Genomic DNA, 7493 nt, shown 5'->3' on the forward strand with positions numbered 1-7493 from the left:
CCACCACCTGCCCCAACTTCCTATTGTGGTCTTGGAATGCATTGATCATGTTGGTCTGCCCTACACACAGCTGTCGCAGCAGATCTACAGCCTCTGCACAAAGTGCACTTTGTGTCACCGGGGCAGGGGCGGCGGTTCCTGCACCGAAGGCAACTCTGCTCCCCCTCCTCTGGCGAGCACGAGCAGTACATGTTGCTGTGGGTGGCAGTGTGGGCCCTGTGTGCTGTGTCCTGACTGAAAGTGTCGATTGCCCACTCCCTGTCTGTGCCAACAGTGAGGACTCACCAACACTTTCTGAGGATGAGGGCGAAGGTGTTTCTACATGTGAGTCCTCAGGGACGGTCCTGTCCCCCTCTCCGGGGCTGCCCTCTTCAGTGTAAGTCTGCGTGTGTGTGACCTCTGATCCGGAAGCATTGCCACCACTCATCTCTGTAGTCTGTGGGTCAGTGCCCTCTGCCAAAGCTGAAATAGAGAGAAATGAGGTGTGAGTAAGTGCCACACTCACGTGCTGAAGGACAACAGATCTAGAATTCCATTACATACATAGTACATGTAGCACACATCCTGTACACGTCCCACCCCTACCAGTCATCCTCACATCAAGGAACCGGTGTTGGCTGTCAAACATGTACATCATACGAACATGGCAAGTGCCTGTAGATCTGCACACATGTCATGCCATGGGACCACAGACTTCAACGGCATGTCCTGGAACCCTCAACTACTCAGCAAGTGGGCTGACCACCTGGTGGACATGGATGCCAACGCTCACTCCGCTAATGGCACCAGCATGGTATTTCAGCTAAACATACGCACCACGGAAGTCACTACTGTGTCTGAGCACCAATACATGCATTGCAGGCCCAAGTAACATACACATACATTCTGCTTACCGCTAGTTTGCTGTGGATCCCCACTCAGCCGGGCGGACAGCTCAGGATGCGTCACAGCAATGATACGGTGCATAAGAGGGGTCATGGTGCGGCGGGCCAGACGTGTAGTTCTTGGAATCATCCCCAGTGTCATCTCCGCCACATTCTTGCTAAGCCTGGATATGTCGTCCCAGCGCTTGTGGCAGTGTGTGTGTCGTCTATTGCACCCCCTCACTGCCCGTACATCACGTGCTATGGTCCTCCACACGGCCTTGCGAAGGTGCAGCTTGACCTACAATGATGGGAGACAAGAGGGTAACGTAAGTGGACAGTATGACATGCACAAACATCGTAGTAACACGTTTCTACATGCAGCTATGCTCAGCACTACACATGTGAATGTCCCACAGCACACCGCCGGGCATGCAGAAGACAGGAGCCACTGAACACCTCATGTCCAACAACATGTACACCACTGAACTTACCACCTGTCCGGGTGCACCGTAGAGCCGTTGGTAGTGGCTGAGCACACCGTCCACAAGGACATCCAGCTCCGCTGCGGTGAAGGGACGAGACCGGGTCTCTCGCACTTTCTGCATGGCAAGATCCAGGACTGTGGCACCGCAGCAGCAGCCGTTGGTCAGCTCAGCAGCAGCAGGTCGAGGTGATGGTCACAGGCAGCAGCCGTTGGTCAGCTCAGCAGCAGCAGGTCGAGGTGATGGTCACAGGCAGCAGCCCTTGGTCAGCTCAGCAGCAGCAGGTCGAGGTGATGGTCACAGGCAGCAGCCGTTGGTCAGCTCAGCAGCAGCAGGTCGAGGTGATGGTCACAGGCAGCAGCCGTTGGTCAGCTCAGCAGCAGCAGGTCGAGGAGATGGTCACAGGCAGTAGCCGTTGGTCAGCTCAGCAGCAGCAGGTCGAGGTGATGGTCACAGGCAGCACTGGATCAAAGCAGTGAATGTGTGCTTGTGAAAGTCACACATATATAGGGCCCTGAGCCCATGTCAGTGGCACACGTCGCCAGCTATTGGTTCCCCCTGGATGCCTCAGGTGTGGCGGTGCAAGGCTTCCGCCATTGTCGATGGCGCATACGCGCCCCGCGGTACCTCTGCCCATTGGCTGCCTGTGCACGTGCCATCACGGACACACATCGGCAACCGCAAGTGTGCACTTCCGCGACGGTTGCATCTTTTGCAACAATGTTCAATCAGTGGCGCCACCATGGCAGTGCACGCCTTCCGCGGGGGAGGTGCAGGCCAACACATACTTGTGATTATGGAAATCAAAATGGTAGTTTGTGACCCCCTTACAGTCACATTGCATCATCCACCGTAAACCGACCGTGCCAGCCCGGTCACCCACCGCCGTACCAGCCCGGTCACCCACTGCCGCCCCAGCCCGGTCACCCACCGCCGTCCCAGCCTGGTCACCCACCACCGTCCCAGCCCGGTCACCCACCGCCGTCCCAGTTTGGTCACCCACCGCCGTCCCAGCCCGGTCCAAATGCAGCACCGTCGTGGTAGTCCGCACATGTGTAATGAGGGGTGTGACCATGATGGCTAAACAGCATATGTCATACACTATATCATGTGTGTTCACACTATGGACATTGATGTGCACCCAATTTGCTACACATGTGCATGTCTACGTGTCGACCTCTTGTTTTCCCGTACACACGTTTCAACTCATACACATCTACACACTACATCAAGGCTGTCTGGCCACATTCAGGATCTGTTGTGAGTGTGTGGTTTGTGCGTGCAAGTAACAATGGTGGGGATAGACATGCATTCAGTGTATGCGTATGTGTGTTGCCTTTTGTGTGACCATGCATGTAATGTGAGGATGCTCACCATTGTAGGAGTGGTGATTGGTGCATGAAGACATGGAGTGTGTGTAGCATTTTTGTATTGTATGTGCATGTGCATGTGTGTCTGTGATGACGCTTGTCCACATTAGGGTCATTAGGCATGTCTTGTTGGCAGTTCTTCTGACGTGTGAGTACGTTACATTGTACATGTTGGCACACATCATGTTGTTAGTGGCTGCACATTGTTTGCATGCTACTCTGTATTGTAGGTAATTTCAGACATGTCACACATATGATAATTGTCGACGACATTTCTCATTTTGATTGTGTTGGCCTACATGTGATAGAGTTGCACAGCTATGCGTTGTTGGTAAATTGACATCTACTACATCTACTCCCACACAGGAGGGCTCCAAATGTGCATCGCCCATACACTGTGCTGGAGGACATGGTTGAAGAGGAGGTGATCAGGAAATTCCGGCTTGATTGACGTAGATTGCTGGAGCTTGTAGACCAATTGTCTCCTCATCTGCAGCCACGGAGAACATATCCTGGTTCCATTAAACCCACAGCAAAGGTGATGCCGGCACTTCACTTCTTTGCAACTGGCACCTTCCAGTACACAGTTGGACATGCCGGGGGGATGTCACAGTCCATGTTCAGCATGGTACTGCGGGATGTTCTCAAAGCCATGATGATTTACAAGGATGATTACATCCATTTTCCACGGGCGGCAGAGTTGGCAGCAGTCAAAGCAGACTTCTATGCACTGGGCCAGATACCACACGTAGTGGGTTCCATTGATGGCACCCATATCGGTCTCATTCCACCCCGGGCACGTGAGCCTGTATATCGCAATCGGAAACACTTTAATTCGCTCAACGTGCAAGTGGTGTGCCTGGCCGACAACATCATATCCCATGTGTGTGCCAGATTTCCAGGCTCCGCACATGACTCCCACATCATGCGGAGCAGCATTGTCCCCCAACTGATGGCAAATCTGCGTCCAGATCGTGCGTGGCTTGTTGGTGAGTATGCTGTGGGGACAGTTGTGTAGTCTGTGTGGCATGGGGTACCCACCAATCCTGGTAGTGATATCTGTGTCTGTCATCCCCCCACATAGGCGATTCTGCGTACCCAAACCGGCCGTGGCTGCTGAGTCCCATACGTAATCTAACTACAGCTGGTGAAATGCGATACAATGATGCCCATGGAAGGACACGTAGAGTGGTGGAACGTACTTTTGGACTGCTAAAGTCTAGGTTTCGATGCCTGGATAAAACCGGAGGAGCCCTGCCTTACTCACTAGGCAAAGTATGCAGGATCGTGATTGCCTGCTGCATGCTCCACAACCTGGCCTTGCGCAATGACATTGAACTGATCTTGGACCCTGAAGACCAACAAGTCCCTCGGCCTCCCATCCCACCCATGTCGACTGATGAGGATAGTGGTGAGGAAGAAGGTGTGGACCAGAGGCGTCAGCTCATTGATTGCTATTTTCCTTGAAGGTGAGTGACTACCTCTTGGGCAGGTTGACAATGCGTGATGTATGTTTGCTGGTGGTGTGTGGATGTGGTGCTTGAAAGCTGCCTGTTCTGGTATGTTATGTTTGCATGTGTGTGTTGTATTTATTGTGGACATGCAAGGCTCCATGATGTGTGTCCTCTCATCCACAGATTTTGTGGTGAGTGTGGTTTGTGGTATGTTGCAGTACAGTGTGTTGTGATGGGTGTGAATCTGTTTCCTGACATATGTTTGTTGTCTCTCATTTTCCCTGGGTCACTCCCACTGAGGCATAATTCTCACTGACATAGTTCCCTGCGCCTTGTGACGTCTGATTCTGAGACAATCATGTGATTAAAACATGGAGGCAACACATCATTGAGTGTGTAAGGGAAGTTTATTTACAGGTTGTGATTTGATGCTGGTGGATATTTACAAGTATTTGTTGGGAGGGGGAGTGTGAGTTGAAGGTCATGGTAGATGAAAAGACCGTGGTGACACCACATTCGGTGATGTCCAGCTAGTCCAGCAGACCGGTGCCAATACTTGGCGTTGTGGGACAGGATAGTTGGCGGGTGAATGGCAGGGTCAGGCAAGGTTAATGTCATTGGCGGCCCCTCTTTGAGCGGGTGGATGGTGCATCCCCGCTGCTCTCACCTACTTCCAGCCTCTGACGGCCCCTCCGTCTTGTAGCCGGAGCGGAGACAGCTGGGGGGGCAGGTTAGTCAGGGGCCACATCCGTATCCATGGGCTCAGGTGGCGGTGGCGGTGGTGTTGGCGACCGTGGCGGCTGGGCACTTGGCTGAGGGGGGGGTGCGGGATAACCAGTCCCTCCACAGTGCTGTTAACTGGCCCATGATGTCCACTAGTTGCCCTATGCGTCTGTCAATTGACCGCAACTGATTGGTGTTCTCCACTGAGTCCTGGTGGGCACGATCAGCCTGTGCCTGCCCCCGGTCATAGGAGGCCTGGACTCTGGCTAGGGCTTCCAGTGTTTCTGCAGCAGGATGGGGTGGGTGTCCTTCCACACCTCGCCGGTGAGAAGCACTCCTGTTGGTGAGATGTGCCCTCTGGTCTGTCCTTTTCCGTCCACTCTCCCTGCTTAGCTGGGATGTAGATGGCCCTGTGTCGTGGGATGGGTCAGGCAGGGTGGCACAGGCAGGAGTGGTGGTACTGGTGGTGGTGGCTGCACAGGTCACTATGGCAGGTGTTGTTGGGGTGACACAGGCCAAGGTTGTGGAGGCAGGGATGTCCTGTGAGCCTGATGGCCATGGGAGTCGGCTTGGGCCCGCTTCGTCCTCTGCACCGGAGCTGACAGTGGGCTCGTCCCCAGAGAGTCCGTGCTGTGAGTGGGACGACTGTTGCAGGCGGTTGCTGGTTTCGCCAGTCAAGTTGCGATCACCTGAGGGACAAGATTTTAATGATCAACGCAGTGGACATGACATGTTTTCATCTTTCCAACATTACATATCACTGATCTCTCTACACACCCCACCCACCTCCCAACACACACCACCCACCTCCCAACACACCCCACCCACCTCCCAACACACCCCACCCACCTCCCAACACACCCCACCCACCTCCCAACACAAACCACCCACCTGCCAACACACACCACCCACCTCCCAACACACCCCACCCACCTCCCAACACACACCACCCACCTCCCAACACACCCCATCCACCTCCCAAAACACACCACTACCCTCCCTGTGGACATGGGGGCCTGTTGGGAGTCGTAGTGCTGGTCTCTCACACACCCCACACACCTCCCAACACACCCCACCCACCTCCCAACACACCCCACCCACCTCCCAACACACACAACCCACCTCCCAACACACCCCACCCACCTCCCAACACACACCACCACCCTCCCTGTGGACATGGGGGCCTGTTGGGAGTCGTTCACATTTTGTTGAGTATGTGGCCCACATGCATGGTTTGGGGCCTGGGGGATGTGTCCTCTCAGTTGTGTGAGGTAGACCATGTCAGTGTGACAGTGGTGCTTGGTTTGTACTTACCAGCCTCTTCTCCCTCGTCGATTCCTTCAAGGCTCTCTGGGTGCAGTATGCCCAACACCTTTTCCTCCCATTCTGCATAGGGTATGGGCTCTGGGGGTATGCCGCCGCCAGTGTGGTGTACCAGCAGATGATTTTTTGCATGGATGCCTTTGACCCTTGTTTTGAGGTCGTGCCACCGGCTCTGGATGTCGTGCTTGGTCCGTGGCACAGTCCCTGACGCATTCACCCGACTGACTATCCTGTCCCACATGTGGTTTTTGGTTGCCACGGTGGTCTGCTGGACTAGTGTGCCGAATAGGTGGGGTTCGACACGGATGATTTCCTTCACCAGGACCTTCAACTCGGTGTCAGTGAATTTAGGATTTTTCTTTGGTGCCATGGTGTGCGATGTGCAAGGTGTGGGTGGAGTGGGTTGGGATGTGCAGGTGTGTGGTGTGTAGGAATGGTGTGGTGTGTGTTTTTGTGGTGGGAGTGTTTGTGTGCAGGTTGTATGTGTGGACTTTTGTGTCTGCTGTTAGTCGTATTGAACCTCTTGCTTGCAGCTATGCTGTGGTGCAAAGGATTGTGGTAGTGGGTGGGAATCTTTTTATACTCGGTGTCGTGGTAGTGTCCCATGGTTGTTGCCAGTCAGGTGCTAGGTGGGTGTGTTTACTTCAGTGGAATTTTAGTGCTTCGGGGGGTGTCATTGTGGCTTGTGATTGGTGTGGGTGTTTCAGGTGGGTGGGTGTCCTGTGTAGTGTGTTTTGTATTTACTTCCGTCAGCCATTTGGAAATTGGTTTGACGGTAGGGATGGTGTTCGTGTTGTCCTTCCGCTGGGATGCTGGGTTTATCGTTGCATTGTTTCCGCAGCGGTCGTGGATGGAGGTGAGTTCCGTGGGACTGGCGGCGTTATCCTAATCGCGGGCACGGAGCCTCCGCAGGTATTGTGGTGGCTGTGCCTGTTCCCGCGGTCATGTTCGTCCGCGGCGGACGGTGTTTCTTAGGTTCCGTCCGCTTGTGGCGGTCTCAGGTGTACTCCGTCCGCCGCGGACGGGGTTTCATGACATTATTATCCTAATCGCAACGGCGGTTTATCCGCGGAGCGGTCGGGAGTATCTTGGCCGCGTCCTTGGCAGACGGAACCCGTTTCCGTCCGCCATCATAATCGGCTCCTTAGTCTTTCACTCTCTCTTAATGAGGTTGTGGAAGCCCTAAGCAAAGGCATCTCGGTAAAAGCCCCAGGACCTGATGCAGTCCCTTTGGATCTTTTTAAATATAACGTTGAGGTGTTGGCACCCTTGCTA

This window comes from Lissotriton helveticus, chromosome 6 (genome assembly GCF_964261635.1).
Source record: "Lissotriton helveticus chromosome 6, aLisHel1.1, whole genome shotgun sequence".
Taxonomy (NCBI): domain Eukaryota; kingdom Metazoa; phylum Chordata; class Amphibia; order Caudata; family Salamandridae; genus Lissotriton; species Lissotriton helveticus.